Here is a 19,410-nt window from a genome sequence, read left to right as displayed (position 1 = left end):
GCACAAAAATACGTACATAGATCAATAAAACAGAATAGAAAACCCAGAAATAAACCCACAATTGTATGGTCAATTCATCTTTGGCAAAGTAGGAAAGAATATCCAATGGGAAAAGGACAGTCTCTAAAAGAAATGATGTTAGGAAAATTGATCAGCTACACTCAAAAGAATTAAACTGTTCCATTTTCTTATACCATACACAAAAATAAATTCAAAGTGGATTGATTGAAGACCTAAATGTGAAACCTAAAAGCATAAAAATCCTAGAAGAGAACTCAGGCAATAATGTCTCTGGTCTCAGCCCTAGCAACATTTTTCTAAAAATATCTCCTGAGGCAAGGTATTCAAAACAAAAATAAACTCTTAGAACTACATTAAAATAGAAAGCTTCTGCACTGCGAAGGAAATAAACAGAACTAAATGGCAGCCTAATGAATGGAATAGGATATTTGCAAATGACATATCTGATAAATAATATCCAAATATGTGATTACTGATACAACTCAACACCCCTGAAAAACAGATAATCCAATTAAAAATGAGCAGAAGACATTTCTCCAAAGAAAACATACAAATGGCTGACATATGAAAAGATGCTCAATGTCACTGATCATCAGAGAAATGCAAGTCAAAACTACGAGATATCACCTCACACCTGTCAAAATGGCTAAAATAAAAAACACAAGAAATGACAAGGGTTAGTTATGGAGGAAAAGGAACTCTTGTGAACTGTTGGTTGGAATGGAAACTGGTACAGCTACTCTGGAAAACAGTATAGAGTTTCCTCAAAGCATTCGAAGTAAACTATTCTACAATTCAATAATTGTACTACTGAACATTTGACAAAGAATACAAAAACACTAATTCGAAGGGATACAAGCACCCTTATGTTTATAGCAGTATTATTTACAACACCCAGATATGGAAGCAGCAGAAATGTCCATGATAGATGAATAGATAAAGAAGATGTTTTATATATACAGATTCAGCCATAAAAGAGAACAAAATCTTCCCCTTTGCAACAACACGGATGGCACTAGAGAGCATAATGCTAAGAAATAAGTCAGTCAGAGAAAGACAAATACTATATGATTTCATTCATATGTGGAATTCAAGAAACAAAGCAAATGAGCAAAGAAAAAAGAAGAGAGAGAACAAACCAAGATTCTTAACTATAGAAAACAAACTGATGGTTACCAGAGGGTAGATTGGTGGGGGAGATTGGTGAAATAGGTGATGGGGATTAATACTCCATTTGTGGTCATGAGCACTGAGTAATGTATGGAATTGTTGCATCACTATATTGTATACCTGAAACTAATATAACATTTTGTGTTAAGTATAGTAAAATAAAAATTAAAGAAAAGAAAGTAACAAACAAAATATCCCATCTCCTAGTATACCAGGAAATAATTTGGGGCAGAATACAAAATCAGGGAAAAAAATATCCTTTCCATATTCTTGGGCATTTTTCATCACACCACAGATTTTAAAAAGTGTTCTGAGACTCATCAAAACAGCACTAAATATTTTATTTTTATTTATAGATTTTTTTGGATTACTCTTCGTCAGAAACACCTTAGATCTGTGTTTTCAAAGGCAAACTCATTTTTATTTTCTAGTTTTCATTGATTTGTATTTTTTTATTTTTAAAGAAGATAAAATGAAATCCAGATACTTTATTCCCACTCATAGAGATGTATATATTCTTACTCTGATGAATAGAAGAGGAAAGCATGCAGATGACAATGATTCCATTTCTTGAAGGTACAATGTCCTCTTCTCAGATTAATGCTATCTGACATGAACATTGCAATTCACGGCATCATGCAGAAAATGTAAACGGACAGTTTTCTCTGAACAGTAAATCATAGCTTTTAGGAATATAACTAAAATGGAAAGCAGCATGTAGCTGGGTTTTCTGGTCAGGTACATGAAAAAATGTTTTCTATTTGGCATCATTTATTGAGAGGCCAAGAGTTCACAACCAAACATTTTAGTATTCATATAATTGTGGTTCTTTCTCTTGTTCTTTCCCTCTTTTTTAATACCCTTCCTACATTCTAGTCATCATTTCCAAACTACCTGTTCTGCCACTCCATTCTGTCCTAGTTCTCAAGTGAAGTCATCACCTGGACCCTCCTTGTCATTCTTTCTATCTCCCATTCCCTTCAAGGTTTACTAAATCAGGAGAATCTTGTAAGTAGTGTATATGAATATTACAAGTTCTCATGTTATCTTTGTGATAAGATGGACCAAAATGTGGGATTGATGGTAGGACAGTGAGGTCAACATAGCTGACTGGACAGCAATACCCAAAGGGTGTCAATTAAATGCACAAGTGTTAGATTAGAGAAATATCTCTAGTGAAATATCACAAGAATCTATCTTTAGTCCTGCTCAACTTTCTATATTTGGGGATAGCTTCATCAGCTTATGAACACTATGAGGCAACATTTCATATTCACCATTCCCAATGTCTGACATAAATGAGGTAGTCAATAAATGTTTAAGAATCAATGTCCAAGGTGAGAATATTTATAATATGCAGATAAAATTCATAGGATCAAGAATTTAAAAAAAGGAACCTCAAAACATTGTTGATGGCCTAGATAGCAACCAGGTCTAATGAGTACTGTAGACATGCCACAATTTGCCAAATATAGCAAAGAATAAGCTTGGTTAAGAGTAGATGTGTTTGGTACACCTGGGTAGCTCAACAGTTGAGTGTCTGCCTTCAGCTCAGGTTGTGATCCCGGGGTCCTGGGATCGAGTCTCACATCAGGCTCCCCATGGGGAGCCTGCTTCTCCCTCTATCTATGTCTCTGCCTCTCTCTGTGAGTCTCTCATGAACAAATAAATAAAATCTTTAAAAAAAATAGCAGACATGTTTAACATATATATATTTTTAAATCTCTGGAAATGTCAGTAAGATGGCAGAATAGGAGACAACAGCCTTTGTCCTCAACAACAACAACAACAAACAAATAGCGATCTACAAAGGAAAATAGTCTTGGGAGTGGTGAAAAGACCAACAAAGAACTTACAGCAGCATGGTGGAGTGAAAATTGAAGAGTAAATGCACAGAAAGAATTTCTGGAAAGATTGGCTTAGCTGAGATATTTGGGAACAGTTAGGAACAGTGAAGGGTAGGGACTATCAATTTCAGCCACATGGCAGGTGCTATTGCTGTCTCCAGTGGCTTCCTCTGTGGTGGACCCATGCAGGCTTTGCCACTGAAGACCTGAACAGCCCCCATGCCAGTCATAACCCCCCCCATGGTTCATAATGGAGGACCCCATAGTGTTTATTGGCATGAATCCCAGAAGACTGCTTTTCAGAGGACACCAGCACCTTTCACCACTGAGGTAACCAGCAACCATTACCACCATGTACCCCTTAGGGGAGGGAGATGTTACTACATTCTCCAAAAAGAAACACTGTTTTACTATTCTGGAAGCAAAGAACCCACACCCTAATCCCTCACAGGCCCCAGACTCCAGAGCCACAGCTCCTTCATGTGCACCTGCACTATAGCTCTGAAGCTACTTCATATACCCACACCTCACATACTGGAACCACCACTGCTATGAACTAGCTAACACCCAAGACCCCACAGCCTCTATCTCACTGTGTATGCCTGCACTCTGAATCCCAGTTCAATGACAGCCCTGGGTATATGTGCATTGGACACTAGTGCCACCACCACTACAAGAGTACCCACCAGTCAGACTTAACACCAAGAGCAATCCCCTCAGCCATAATATCCCTTTTGGGAGACAAAGATATCAGAACATCTGAAGAAGCCTTAATCACTAAAGATGCCACTAGCTAGCTGTCAGTGCCACTGTAGAAATCCCCAGCCTTGGCCCCTACAATCTTTTTCAGCTCTGACTTCAGCTGATAGAACTGTACTAGGCCAGTTGGCCTTCTCCAGAGAAAGAACTACCACACTCCACCCAGCTAGCACCCTCACAGGTAAAGGTCTTTCCCTAGCAAAAGCAGTCCAAACAGTCCATACAGAAAGAGATGACTGCTCCATCAAATACATATACATCAATGCAATGTTTCAAGACACAAAAAATTCAGAGAAACAGAAACACAATAATTTTCCAGTAACCACTCCCAAAGAATTGGAGGTCCATGAACTACAAAAAAAAAAAAAATCAAAATAATTATTTTTAGGAAGTTCAGTGAGCTACAAAAAATACAAATAAATAATTTAGTGAAATCGGGAAAACAATGCACTAACAAAAAGAGAAGTCCAACAAGAGATAAAAAATGTAAAAAACAACCAAATATAAATTCTAGAGCTGAAGAGTACAATGAATGAAATAAAATTGCAATAGAAAACATCAATACGCTTGATCAAGCAGAAGAAACTACTAATTTACCCACCAATGCTGTCCTTCAGAAATGGAGAGATCAAGACTTTCCCATCAAACACAAGCCAAGAAAGTTCATTACCACTAGATCTGCCTTACAAGAAATGTTTAAGGGAGTTCTCCAAGCTAAAGTTTTAAAAATACTAATTAGTAACATGAAAACATATGAAAGTATAAAACGCATTGGTAAAATAATTGCATAATCAAGTTTAGGATACTCTATTGATGTGATATGATGGTGTATTAAGTACAACTCTAGTATAAAGGTTAAAGGACAAAAGTATTAAAATTACTATAGCTACCATAACTCTTAATGGATACACAATATAAAATATGTAAATTGTAACATCAAAAACATAAAATGGATAAGGGACATAAAAGGGTAAAGTTTTTTGTGCAAAGTTCAATTTTATCAGTTTAAAGTAGACTATTACAGCCATAATATGCTTTATGTAAGCTTCATGGTAACCACAAATCACAAAACAAAAATCTACAGTAGATATAAAAGATAAAAGGAAAGGAATCAAAACATATCACTACAGAAAATTATTAATTCACAAAGGAAGACAGCAAAAGAGGAAAAATGGAGCAAAAGAATTACAAAACAACCAAAAAATAATTAACAAGATGAAAATATTAAGTCTTTACCTATCAATAATTACTTTATAAATGTAAATTAATTAAATTCTCCAATCTGAAGATAAAGAGTAGCTGAATGGATAAAACAAGAAAAACCCCAACTATATGCTGCCTATAAGAGACTCACTTCTTTAGGGACATAGTAAAGGGATGGAAAAATATATTTTATGCAAATGAAAACCAAAGTATAACAGGGATAACTAACTTTTAACAAGCAAAATAGACTTTAAGCCAAACTGTAACAAAAAGCAAAGAAAATCATTATATATAATGAGTCAGCTCATTAAGAAGATATAACAATTATAAATATTTATGCACCCAACATTGTACACCTAAATATATTAAGCAAAAATTAACAAATCTGAATACAGAAATTGATGCAACAAAAAATAGTGAGAGACTTTAATACTCACTTTCAAAAATGGATAGGTGATATAGATGATAATTGATAAAGAAATACTCGATCTGAACTACAAATTAGATCAAATGGACCTTCACATGTACAGAACATTCCATCAAAAGATAGCAGAATACACATTCTTCTCAAGTCCCTACAGAACATTCTCTAGGATACATTACATACTAGACCATAATACAAGCCTTAATGAACTTAATAATATTAAAATCATATCAAGTATCTTTTCTGCCCACAATGATATGAAACTAGAAATCAATAATCAGAGGAAAGCAGAAACATTCATGAATGTGTAGAAAGTAAACAATGCACATCTGACCAATAACTAGATCAAAGAAAAAATCAAAAGGGAAATAAAAAAAATCTCGAGACAAACAAAAATAAAAGCACAATATATCGAAATTTATGGAACACAGCAAAAGCAGTCATAAGAGGGAAGCCTATCACTATAAATGCCTATGTTAAGTAAAAGAAGGATCTCAAATAAACAACCTAATTTTATACCTCAAGGAACTAGAGAAAGAACAAACTAAGCTCAAAGCTAGCAGAAGAAAGGGAGAAAATTAGCAGAGCAGAAATAAATAAAATAGAGATTCAAAAACAATAGAAAAGATCAACAACACTGAGTTAGTTTTTTGAAAAGCTAAAAAAAAGTAAGCTTTTAGCTGGACTAAGAAAGAGAGAAGACTCAAAATCAGAAATAAAAGAATAGACATTAAAACTGATAGTGAATAAATATAAAGGATTGTGAGAGGCTACTCTAAACAATTATATGCCAACAAATTGGATCGCCTAGAATTAACAGATCAATTACTAGAAACATGCAACTTACCAGTTCTGAATCATGAAAAAAGAAAAATCCAAATAAATCTATAACTAGTAAGAATATTGAATCAGTAATCAAAAATCTCCCAACAGAGAAAAGACCATAGCTATATGGCTTTACTGGTGAACTCTACCAAGTATTTAAAGAATAATTAATGCCAAACCAACAACAGTGATGGTTTTCAGGGGCTAGAGTGTAGGGGAAATGGGGAGATATTGGTCCAAGGTTGCAAACTTCGTGTTATAAGATGAATAAGATTGGAGAATCTAAGGTACATCATGGTGACTATAGTTAATAATACTGAATTGTATACTTGAAATTTGCTAGGACAGTGGATCTTAAACATTCTCATAAAAGAAGTTAACAATATAAGGTGATGAATAATTAACGTGATTCTCACAAAAGAAGTTAACAATATCAGGTGATGAATAATTAACGTGATTGTGATAATCACTGGTAATCAATGTTGTACACTTTTTTTCTGAAATAAAATTTCAAAAAATAGAACTGCCACATGATTCAACAATCCCACTTTTGGGATATGCATCCAAAAGAATTGAAATCAAGATATCAAAGAGAGTGATATCTGCACCTGCAGTCATTGCAGTGTTATTCATAATTGCCAAAATATGGAAATGACCTAAATGTCCACTGATGGATAAATGGTTAAAGAGAATGTGGTATATAAATACAATGGAATATTATTCAGCCTTAAAAGAGAAGAAAATCTTGCCACATGTGACTACATGGATGGACCTTGAAGACCTTATGCTAACAAAAATAAGCCAGTTATCAATCTGCAAATATTACATGATTCTACTTATATGAGTTATCTAAAATGGTCAAACTCATAGAAACAGAGTACAAAGGTGGTTGCAAGGTACAAGAAGGGGGAAATGGGAAGCTCCTGTTCAATGGGTATAAAATTTCATCATGAAAAATGAGTAAGTTATAGAGATTGATTGTACAACATTGTGCCTATAGTTAATGATATAATGATATTGTACTGTGGATTTAAAATTGTGTTAAGAAAATAGACTTGGTAAGTGTTTCTAACACTTATAGAAAATAAGATTATTATAGAAAATAATCTTTTAAGGGTGCCTGGGTAGCTCAGTCGGCTAAGCGTTTGCCTTCAGCTCAGGTCCTGATCTCAGAGTTCCAGGATCAGTCCTGCATCAGGGTCCCTGCTCAACGGGGAGTCTGCTTCTCCCTCTCCCTCTGCGCTCCCCTCTCCACTCACGCTCTGTCTCTCATGCTCTCTCTTTCTCAAATAAATACAACTTTTAAAAGAGAGAGAGAAAATAATCTTTTAACATTCTAAGATGATTGACAGGAAGTCCAAAATACTATAAGAGCATGATAAGAATACTGAGAAGGCTAATGTTAGACTGCATTGGAAGAAGAATGGTGTTCTGAGCTAAGTCGTTGAACCCCAAGTCTCCAGAACATCCCCTTTGGAAAAAATCAGTTTTGCTAATGATCCCATTATCTAATTGCATTTTGCCTAAAATTCAACTTCTTTTTGAGTGTTTTGGCATTAATTCAGAGATCCTACAAATTAAATACAAGTATATGCAAACTTTAAAAAAGGGACTTTGGACAAACTGTCCAAAAGTTTCCTTGTATGACACAATAGGAAAAACACTCATTAGAAAGACAAACTATACTATCATTCATAAAATGCAGAATACTTGAGAACTGCAATTTTAGAATATAAAACTGTACTTTTTAAAATTATTAGTTTCAGAGGTAGAAGTCAGTGATTCATCAGTCTTATATGATACCCAGGTCTCATTACATCATGTGCCCTCCTTAATGTCCATCATCCAGTTACCCCATCTCCCCACCCCTCCTCCCCTCCAGCAACCTTCAGTTTGTTTCCTATGGTTAAGAATCTCGTGTGGTTTGTCTCCCTCTCTGATTTCATCTTGTTTTATTTTTTCCTCTCTCCCCTAAGATCCTCTGTTTCATTTCTTAAATTCCACATGAGTGAGATCTTATAATTCTTTTCTCTGATTGACTTATTTCACTTAGCATAATGCCCTCTAGTTCCATCCCTGTCATTGCAAATAGCAAGATTTCAAATTTTTAATGGCTGCATAGTAACAATTATATAATTGTATCAGAAATACTCTTTTACATATTGGATTTAAAATACCTAAAGTACTAAAAAGACATTTAAAAAGAATACAGCATGATATGAATGCAAAAACACTTAGAAAAACATTGCAGTTTAGATGAAGTAGCACATAATCTTAGTCTACACAAGCAAGGTTACAGTCAGACCATTGTACTCAGTTCTGAATACCCAATAAGAAAATGCAAAATGTTGACAGAGGAGAAAGAAGGATGATTGGAAAACTTGAAACTGCATCATTCTAGGAACAGGTGAGGCAACTGCAGATGATTTAAATGGAGAAAAAAGAAGACTCATGTTGGACATGATATATGACTTTAATAAATGAAAAATTTTATTACACTTATTCTGTTAGCTCCAGTTATCCAATCTATAATTAATAAATCTGATGATACAAAGATTTAAATCAGGGTTGAAGATATGAAAGAAGAAGGTTTGGCTAATAATAACTTTAAAAAATTGAAATGGGTGCCTTGGAATTATTCACTAAGATTGCTCTTTCAGGTTATTATTTGTAGTTTTAATGTTAAGATTAGTATCATTAGGATTATAACGAAACCACAATTTAGAAAAATTCTACTGAGGATTGAAACTCTGAATTTCTTTCTTAGGCTTGGCATTAAAATTTTTCTCTCTGAAAATTATTTCTATCCACCTGTGACTCTATTTCTTTCTTGATTACTTTTTTTAAATGAAATACTGTGAACTGTAAATGAGATTTTATTTGGAGACGACTTTTACAGTTTTCAGAACATTTCCAAGAAGCTGACAGGAAACTGAAATGCTTATTATCAAGCCCATTATAAAATGTTCCATAAGTACTGGTGTCAAATTATCACAGGCTTTGTTACGTCATGTCTTTATGTAAAACTCAACACCAACAGTAAATTAAAATTTGACGAAAAGAGAGGTGAATTGTAGGCACATTGTAGACACATTGACATCCTAAAAGACAAAATAACCATAAATTGCAGGCTAAAGCATGAGAATGTGATTTTGCCGATCATTTAGACAAATGTCTAAGTTAGTCAGATGTCTGCACTTGATTCTGAATTGTACTTTTTGAGACTGTTTAATTTGGATTTATATAGTTCCAATATTAGTTGAGTCTAGGAAATTGGCCTTGCTTCACTTCTTATCCTAAGATTCTATACAATTGCTACTACTTAATATGATGGAGTAGGAGTTGGGAAGATAAGAGTATAACCTTGTACTTCAATGTTAGCATTAAAATATAACTGGAGATAAGGACATGATATCTATATACTAAATGAATAAAATGTGTTTTTTTCACCTGAATTGTTTGAGGGGTGTTTATTTTTCTCCTTAACTATTTTTAAGTGCTCATGTTTTTTTTAATTATTGTTGCCTTTCTGATATTTAATCATTGAATTAGTAGCAGATCTCACCATATGTTGGCATTACTTGGTTTAATTAATAGTCACTACCCAGAAAAACTGCTTGTAGAGCAGATTTCTATAAAATAAATTATCTTTTTCCATCAAATGTAAGGAATGTGTTCCTAATTTTTTTCTGCTGTTTCTGCCTCTAGGTGATTATAGCACAAGAGTACAGTTACTCCACTAACTCTGAACATCTGCCACCTGCCTGAAGCCATGGCTCAATTAAGGCATGGGATGCAGGAAGCCCTGCTCTTTCTACCTTGCTTTAGTTTCAAATGCTTGCTTCATGCAGGCAACTTATCCTCCCCTACTGCCACAACCTAGATTTGATGGCACATCCAAGATCAGACTGGGAGATATGAGTAGCAGCTGTTCATATCCTGCTGTTTCTGTGGCAAGGTAGAGACAACTGGAGATTTCATTCTGTATATGCTCCTGGAAACTGTCTGCTGAAAAATTTCTATTCTTGTGATATTTCTGGAAATATATATTGAATTTATGCCCTACTCTTCCATTATGGTGAATTTCTCATTCGTGAATCCTCATGGAATGGGGTACACCTGCACTGTTGAATCAAGAAGCAGGGAAGCTGCACTGTAAAATTAACAGTTGGCAATTAGTGTTAGGACACATTACTGCATTTGCAAATCTACACAATAAATCTCCAGACTTTTTATATTCTTTTGTGTGTGTATGTGTGTGTATGTACATTATATTCTCAGCTAAGAAATTACCACATCTCTTAATTGCTTCTCACTGTGATTCAGTTTGTTCAAGCAGCATTGAATCAGCAATTGTGAAGACACTGTTATTGGAAGCTTTGTCTTTTAGCTAAGATGTACAATTGAAGTCCTGATCACTTTGTACTCAATAATTTTCCAATGCCACTTTTTTAAGGATATGGACATTAATTAGCTCCAGTGTCCAAAATCTACTTGAAATTAGGTAATTACATTGTATATCCTGCAGTATCTGCTGGGAATCACGTTCTTTACTTCCTGTCTCTAACTGATGGCCAGCTGGCAAATAGCTTCCAAATTTTCCCCAGAGATGGTTACATGTCAGAAATGATTCCTTTTAAGGTTTTCAGAATGCTCAAGATGAAAGGAACTAAGTAAATGGCATCATTATTACTTATTATTATTATTATTATTATCAATGACAACTCTTTTCACAGCATCATTGAGTTAGTAATTTGGATGCAAAGGATAATGTTATAAGATTTATCTCAGGGATTTTTGTTTAAAAAATTGTTATGGACTGAATGTTTGTGTTCCCCCAATATCCTTGTGTTGAAATCCTAACCCACAATGTCATGATATTAGGAAGTAGGACCTTTGGAAGATAATTAGGTCATGAGGGTAGAGCCCTTATGAACAGGATTAATTAATAGATTATAAAAAGGACTCCAAAGAGTTCTCACTATCTTTCTGCCATGTGAATTGACAGTCCACAAATGAGAAGACAACTTTCACAAGAACCAGGCTAGCTAGCACCTCAATCTTGGACTTTCAGCCTCTGGAACTATAAGAAATAAATTTCTGTTGTTTATAAGCCATGCAGCTTATGGCATTTTGTTGTAGTAACCCAAATTGGCTAAGACAAATATTTTCATAAGAAACAACTTATATTGGTCTAGTACTTCCTAAATTCTTAATAATGTGTTAGCATAAATGAATTTTAAAGTCATCCTGACTTGAGATTTCCCCCAAGGGTAGGGGTAGTAAGGGGAAAAAGAGACAATTTTCTAAAGCCTATTTTGAAAAAAATAGAAATAATATTCGAAATCTTGAGTAATCTAGTGGATGAAATGTTCATTAGTGATGTAAAGAAAAGATAATGTGGGAATTTGTCCTGTGAGCTATCAATGTCTTCTCACTCATGAAAATAAACCCTTTTGGCAGATGTCTTCAATGAAATATTTTGAGGAGCTTCCATCTCCCAAAAGTCCAAGTGTGAAAAGTCACATTTAATTAAAGACCACCGGCAGCCCAGATGGCTTTAGCACTGCCTTCAGCCTGGGGCATGATCCTGGAGACCCTGGATTGAGTCCCACGTCAGGCTCCCTGTATGGAGCCTACTTCTCCCCCTGCCTGTGTCTCTGCCTCTCTCTCTCTCTCTCTCTTTTATGAATAAATAAATAAAATCTTTAAAAAAATAATTAAAGACCACATTTTATAACCACAGAATAGCACTGATCTATTATAACTTAACTTTTAATGGTCACATACACATCATAAAAATTAAGAAACTTTATATAGAATTGTACATTTATATATAGATGGTCCAAGTCTGTATAAATATGAGATGTGTGGTTCATATTATATATAGAAATCATACTGCTCATATCAGCTATTTTGATAGTTGTTTATGTTAACACAACTCCTCGTAAGCAAGTTACACGTTAATGGAATCTATGTCAACTCTTTTTAAGTTGCATTATCACAGCAAGTACATAATATCCTTAGGGAAGGAAGGCAGTTGAAAGGTGATCCAGTATAATCATCCATGCTGTGAATTTAGTGGTGAGACAGCACAGTGGGAATGGTTTTAGATAGATATAGTTTCTGTCTGTGACAAATTCTTTTAACACCATAATCACAAATATCCCTGGATTCCCTTAATAACCCATTGTAGAATTAACACTCTCTCTCAGTAAAAAGCGTACCTTGAATGAGATTAACATGCTCCTATAGGGAAGACACCATGTCTTATTCATTTTTATAACCTCTGCTCCTAATAAAGTAGTATACTGCAGGAGTTCAATACTTGCTGAATAAAAACTTAATGATTTTTTCTTTTTTTATTTGTATCATTTCTTGAAATATAACAATTTATATTATCAATTTTCTAATACTTTTAGTTCATCTTAAAACTTCTGTTTATTGTTTTAAAACTTAAAACATCTTAAAAATGCTTTATTGTTATAGAGGCTACCTCTTATCATTCTGGACTTTTTGAATGAATCTATGGTCACCCAAGGGATTTATTTGTTAACAACTATTTTGCCCCTTCTATATACAAGGAACTGTGAAGGATACAAACACAAAAAATCAGGTCCCTAAAAGAACTTGCATTATAATGGAGGAAAATGAGACTGTAGAAAGTCATAACTGCCCAAACAGAGATACTATAAAGTCATATATAACCTCAAAGGAGAGAAAGATGTTACTGTATGGGAGAAGAATTAAGTGGGGAATGATCTACCCTCTACAGGTGTATCTCAGAGACAGTTGAAAATTGGTTTCAGACCACTGTAATAAAGTTTAAATTGTAATAAAGCTAGTCAAATTATTTTTTTGTTTCCTAGTGTATGTAAAAGTTATATTTACACTATACTGAAATATATTAACTGTGTAGTAGCATTATGCCTGAAAAATGCACACACCTTGATTAAAAAATTCCTTATTGCTAAAACATGCTAACCATCATCTGAGCTTCCAGGGAGTCATAATTTTTTGCCTGGTGGAGGTTCTTGCTTCAAGTTGATGGCTACTTGAGCAGAGTAGTGGTTGCTGATGATGGGAATGGCTGTGGCAATTTAAAATATCAGTGAAATTGAACCACATTGATTGATTCTTCCTCTCACAAATGATTTCTCTGTAGTGTGTGATGCTATTTGATAACATTTCACCCATGGTAGAGTGTCTTTCAAAATTGGAGTCAGTCCTCTCAAGTGCAGTTACTACTTTATCAACTAACTTTATATAATATCCTAAATGATTGCTGTCATTTCAACAATTTTCATAGCATCTTCACCAGGTGTAGATTTCATCTCAAGAAACGACTTTCTTTGGTCTTCCATAAAAATTAACTCTTCACCTGTTAAACTTTCATCATGAGATTCTGGAAAATTCAGGCACATCTTCAGGGTCCACTTCTAATTCTAGTTCTCTTGTGATTTCCAACAAATCTGCAGTTATTTTTCCCACTGCAGTCTTGATCCCCTCAAAGTTCTCCATGAGTTTTAGAATCAACATCTTCCAAAATCCTGTTAATGTTGATATTTTGACCTCTTCTCATGAATCAGAAATGTTCTTAATGGCATCTAGAATGGGGAATCCTTTCCAGAGGGTTTTCAATTTACGTTGCTTAGATCCATTAGAGGAATCATTATCTATGGCAGCTATAGTCTCACAAAATGTATCTCTTCAGTAATAAGACTCGAAAGTCAAAATTACTCTTTGATCCATGGGCCACAGAATGGATGTTGTGTTAGAGGCACAAAAACAACATTAGTTTCACTGTACATCTTCATCAGAGCTCTTGGGTGATCAGGTGCATTATCAATGTGCAGTGATATTTTGAAACGAACCTTTATTTTTGTTTGTTTCTAAGAAGTAGGTATCAACAGTGGGCTTGGAACATTCAGTAAACCATATTACAAGCAGATATTCTGCCATTCAGGCCCTTTGTTCTATTTATGGAGCACAGGCAGAATAGATTTTTTTTTTCACTTTGCTGTTCCAAAGTTTATATTTGATACCAAAACTTGACAGCACACAAGGGGAAAGAAAGGCAACAGACAAGGAAGAGCAAGTAAATTTGTCCTACATGCCACTTTTAGTCAAGAGGATGTGGCTTTCTAGATAGCTGTGTTTAGAAGAAATTTGAGGCTTCAGCCTCACTCAGGGGAAAGACTATTGCAGCTGACTAGCAACATCAACATCTCACTCAACCCAGAATAAACCAGTGACACCAAAGTTGGAAGCAGAGTTGGCATTGACTGTACCACCAGGGCCAATAATGGGGCCAGTGAAGGTCTGACAAAATCAGAGTAGGCATTCTGGTGGTATCTGGCCCAGAAGGTAAATGGGATTCTAGACCAGGTTTCGCCAAAATCTCCTTCCTGATGCCAGATCAGCAGCTCAAACTCAATGTCATCTCAGCTACAGGGCCCAGCTACAGCTTCATCTCTAATACCCTTGCAAGTTCTCCCTTCAGCCTGGTCCTTAGCCTCAGCTGCAGCAGCATCCAGAAAACCCAAGGCCTCATCTGCAGTCTCCATGAACTGTGCAGTCCAGTTCCAAGGATCTCTCTTCGGAATCTCTATCTCAGCATTTTCATCTGCTGGTTTCATGGTAGGAACAGAGGTCCCAGAGGAACTCATACTCAGGAGGGTTGCTGTTGGGCACTCATCTGTAATACAGGTACTTTTGCTTTACAAACTTATAAGTGAGAAGCTTCCTTAGATCTCCAAGGAGATCAATCTCATTCCAGAATGCAGTGCCATCTTGCATAATGCCTCCCAGAGAACAACTTCACTGGCGTGGTTGCCAATCCTGAAGATGATGCCTCATATCACTAAGATAGTGTTATTGGGCTTAGGTGTGTCTTCAATTGTCTCTAGTATATCAGTCAGGGACTCAGGAGTACTGATGAAAATATATAGGTGTTCTTCTTTGTCAATCTCCTTCAATTGAATCCCAAATTTCTTCTCCTGTATAAACATCAGTGTATTCATGGATGATATTCTTCAGTATTTCTGAGCATCTGATGGGCACCTTAGTGTAATCTTTAAGCATCAGGTATTCAGCCAACTTAGTTGTTATTTCCTGAAGAAGGGCTGTATCTTGTGACTGTGAGGAACCCAGGTTCTGTGAGGCACGCAAGATGGGAGAAGGTCGCATGTTCTACCAGTTAGGTGGGTGTGGCCAGTCGGTGGGAAGTGACCAATTAGGCAGCAGAAGCCAGGCTGGTGGTAGGGGTAGGAAGGCTTTGCCAATCTGGAGGACCATCGCAGCGTCATGGGTTCTGCCATCCAGGTGGATTCTGCTAAGCCAGTGCGTTCAGCCAGACAACCATACCAGGCCAGACAATGGGTTTCCGTCAGGCAGCTGAGTTTTGCCAGCCTGTTTGGGTCTGCCTAGCTGGGAAGCTCCGACGTGTTGGTAGGATCTACCTGATGGGTTCTGCCAGGCCAATGGGGTCTGCTAGAGCAGTTTGGGGGTGCACCATATGGGTTCTGAGTAGTAACTGTAACTGATGCAGACCCTCAAGTCCCTGGAGCCAGTGGAGCCCTCCTCTGATTCCCACTGCTGTTCTCATTCACATTCAAGTTATTTATCTTACAGGTCCTCTCACCCCAAATTATGGCCCTGGACTCCAGAGTCTGATCGTAGGAAGCAACTGCTATCTGTGCGGCTGCACCATCAGATTCAGAGACACTTAGGTGGATTGTGCCTCAGTCTTGGAAGTGGCCATCTTGGCTTGGTCAATATTCTGGATCTGGATATCAGCTGTTAAGGCCTTAGTGGTTTCAGAAAAATCCTAAGCACCATTTGGGCCCTTTGGGGTGGCATTCTGGGATTTATAGGCTGCCTTAGGTGCCACATTGGGTATCTCTTTGGCATTGAAACCCTAAGAGAAATCAAAGGCATGATTTGGGCCTTTTGTGGTGGTGTTCTGAGCCTTAAAATTTGTTTTGGACCTAGTGGCAGCTGTTAAAGCCTGAACATCAGCCATCTCATTGGCTTTTGGGGACTGTGAACTCTGGGGACTAGCATTTGGCCCAGCTGCTGTGGCCTGGTTGGTAGGTGGTGCCTCCAAGATCTGGATGACCTCCAACAAAGTGCCATCTTCTGCCTCAGCCTAGAAGTGTAGGAGGCCCACACCACAGTCCATTTTCTAGGCCATGGCTTCTGTCCCTCTGTCAAGAACAGAGCCTTGCCTCAGATTCCAACCCCAATCCCCTCATTGCCTCCCCTCTTTACCACTCAGAAGATCAGGATTGCTGTGCTTGGCTCTCTCTAGCTGTACCCTTTCTTTGTTCAGGAGAAAATGACAGTATAGCAGCCCAGAATAAACATAATTCTTAAGGGCCCTAGGATTTTTGGAATGAGCATTGGCATCAACTTAAAGTCACCAGCTGCATTAGCCCTTAATAAGAGAGTCAGCCTGTCCTTTGAAGCTTTAAATCAAGGCATTGACTTCTCCTTTCTACCTTTGAGAGTCCTAGATGGTATCTCCTTCCAATAGAAGGCTGTTTGGAAAATCTTTTTTAATGTAATCACCTTCATTAATTATCTGAGCTAGATCTTCTGGATAACTTGATGCAGCACTTACTGCTTCACCTTGCACTTTTATATTAAGGAGACAGCTTCTTCCTTAAACCTCATGAACCAACCTCTGCTAGCTTTCTTTTACAGCTTACTCACATTGTTTAGGCTTCATAGAATTGAAAAGAATCAGGGCCTTACTCTGGATTAGGCTTTGGCTTAAGGGAATGTCACAGCTAGCTTGATCTTCTATTCAGACCACTAAAACTTTCTCTGTATCAACAATAAATATATCATTGGTATGTTTACTGGAAAGAGCTTTTTTTTTAATTTCCATCAAGAACTTTTCCTTTGCATTTACAACTTGACTAACTGTTTGACACAAGAGGACTAGCTTTTAGCTTTTCTTGGTTCTCAATGTGTCTTCCTCACTGAGCTTAATCATTTTAAGCTTTTGATTTAAAATGAGAAACATGTGACTCTTCCTATCACTTGAACACCTAGAGGCCATTGTAGAGTTATTAATTGACCTAATCTCAATATTGTTTCTCAGGGAATTGGAAGAACTGAGAAGAGGGAGTGTGATAGGGGAACAGTCAGTTAGTGGAGCAGTCAGAATATACACATATTTATTGATTAAATTCATCATTTATATGGGTGTGATTTGTGGCACCCCAAAGCAATTACAATAGCAACATCAATAATCATTAATCACCATTAATATAATATAATATAATATAATATAATATAATATAATATAATAATAATGAAGAGGTTTGAAATATTGTGAGAATTACCAAAATGTGGGATGCCTGGGTGGCTCAGCGGTTGAGCATCTGCCTTCGGCTCAGGATGTATCCCAGAGTTCTGGGATCGAGTCCTGCATTGGGCTCCTGCATGGAGCCTACTTCTCCTCCCTCTGCCTATGTCTCTGCCTCTCTCGGTGCTCTCATGAATAAATAAATAAAATTGTAAAAAAAATTACCAAAATGTGACACAGACATGAGGTTAGCAGATGTTGGAAAAAAATGGCACTGATAGACTTGTTCAAATCAGGGTCATCACAAATGTTAATTTGTAAAAAAATGCAATACCTTCAAAATATGATTAAACAAAGTGCAATAAAACAAGATATGCCTATAATTCAAAAGTGGGACCTTGTTTTGTTTAAGAGATGTCCCTTTGAAATCTTGTACTGATAGTATGTATTGGTTGGTTATCTTTTAATTCCTTTGCAAAATTTTTTCTGGTTAACAAATTTGCTTATTATTATTTTTAGGTAATACTTAGACTGTTCAGGAAGATTACTTAATTCACTGGTTGCTGTGCAATGTGATGTCAAGTCCTGATGTGTTAAGTGCTTGCTTTCCTTAAGGTTTTTCATAAGACATTTTGCACCTTCCACAACACTTATAAATTTATTTTGTAATTATAAAGTTAATCTAGAAAAGACCTCATGTGTATATGACGCAGTTACTAGTCAAACCAGTGGATGAATTTTTAATCAAACATGCTTCTTCAGAAAAGAACTATATTTTCTATCACATTTATTTTGTTTTAAAAAACTTGTGGATGGACAATTCAAGCATGTAAAAGTCACTGGTCAACCTGCTATTTCTCAACTAATCAAAAATGTCTCCTGTGTTTCCACTTATTATAAATTATTGTGATAAGAAAAGGGCAAGTACCGAAATTAGTTAGTCTGATAAAAGAAATCAAATCTCACTAGAACTGAATGAAAAAAGCATCATCGTACATTTTTTCCTGAAATTCATTAACCTCACTCATATGAAACTTAACACAGAATTTTGATCTAAATACACATTTCTTTTATTAGTAATTACTGTACAACGTATTGTATTAAATGAACTCTATACACATGGAGGAGTTAGATAGTCCAGAAGTTAAGTAGCTATCCTGTCTCATAATATAATTTATCTCTCTGGAAAATAAATAGGTCTTTGATGACAGTAATCTGAGATTCAAGAAGAATCAAGTTGTTGGGGATTCCTGGGTGGCACAGCGGTTTAGCGCCTGCCTTTGGCCCAGGGCGCGATCTTGGAGACCCGGGATCGAGTCCCACGTCGGACTCCTGGTGCATGGAGCCTGCTTCTCCCTCTGCCTATGTCTCTGCCTCTCTCTCTCTCTCTCTCTCTCTCTCTCTCTCTCTCTCTGTGACTATCATAAATAAATAAAAAAAAATTAAAAAAGAAGATAGTTGTTGAAAATAATGGATAAAGATTTAGGGTCTCATTCATAAAGAGAACGTGTTTCATATCAAAGATGGTTGAAAGGAAATTACCAGGCCTCACATGATAAACATTTAACTCACTTTTTCCTCCTATCCTCAATTTATGCATATTAAATCAATAGTTCTCTATTACTATAAGAAAAAAATGCTTGTTGATTGATGAGAAAATATATTCCCTATAGGAGTCCGTTAGCTTCTTTCCATAGTAACTTAAACAATTTATTTTTTTGCTTCAGATTTTAGGGCAGAATTCTCAATACTCTAGTGTTAATGCTTGCAGCATAACTGTTCTAAAATTATTCTTATTTATCCTTTGCCATATTACACTGAACGTCTTATGGGAAAATACATCT

The 19,410-nt window shown here is 36.1% G+C and overlaps 1 pseudogene; it reads right to left on the bottom strand.

The window, feature by feature from the left end:
* Positions 1-14,465: 14,465 nt before the first annotated feature.
* Positions 14,466-15,550, bottom strand: LOC112649341 (melanoma-associated antigen D1-like; annotated as a pseudogene).
* Positions 15,551-19,410: the final 3,860 nt, after the last annotated feature.

This window comes from Canis lupus, chromosome X (assembly GCF_003254725.2).
Source record: "Canis lupus dingo isolate Sandy chromosome X, ASM325472v2, whole genome shotgun sequence".
NCBI classification, from domain to species: domain Eukaryota; kingdom Metazoa; phylum Chordata; class Mammalia; order Carnivora; family Canidae; genus Canis; species Canis lupus.
Note: the sequence above shows the minus strand (reverse complement) of the source record. Positions and strands in the feature narration are given on the sequence as shown.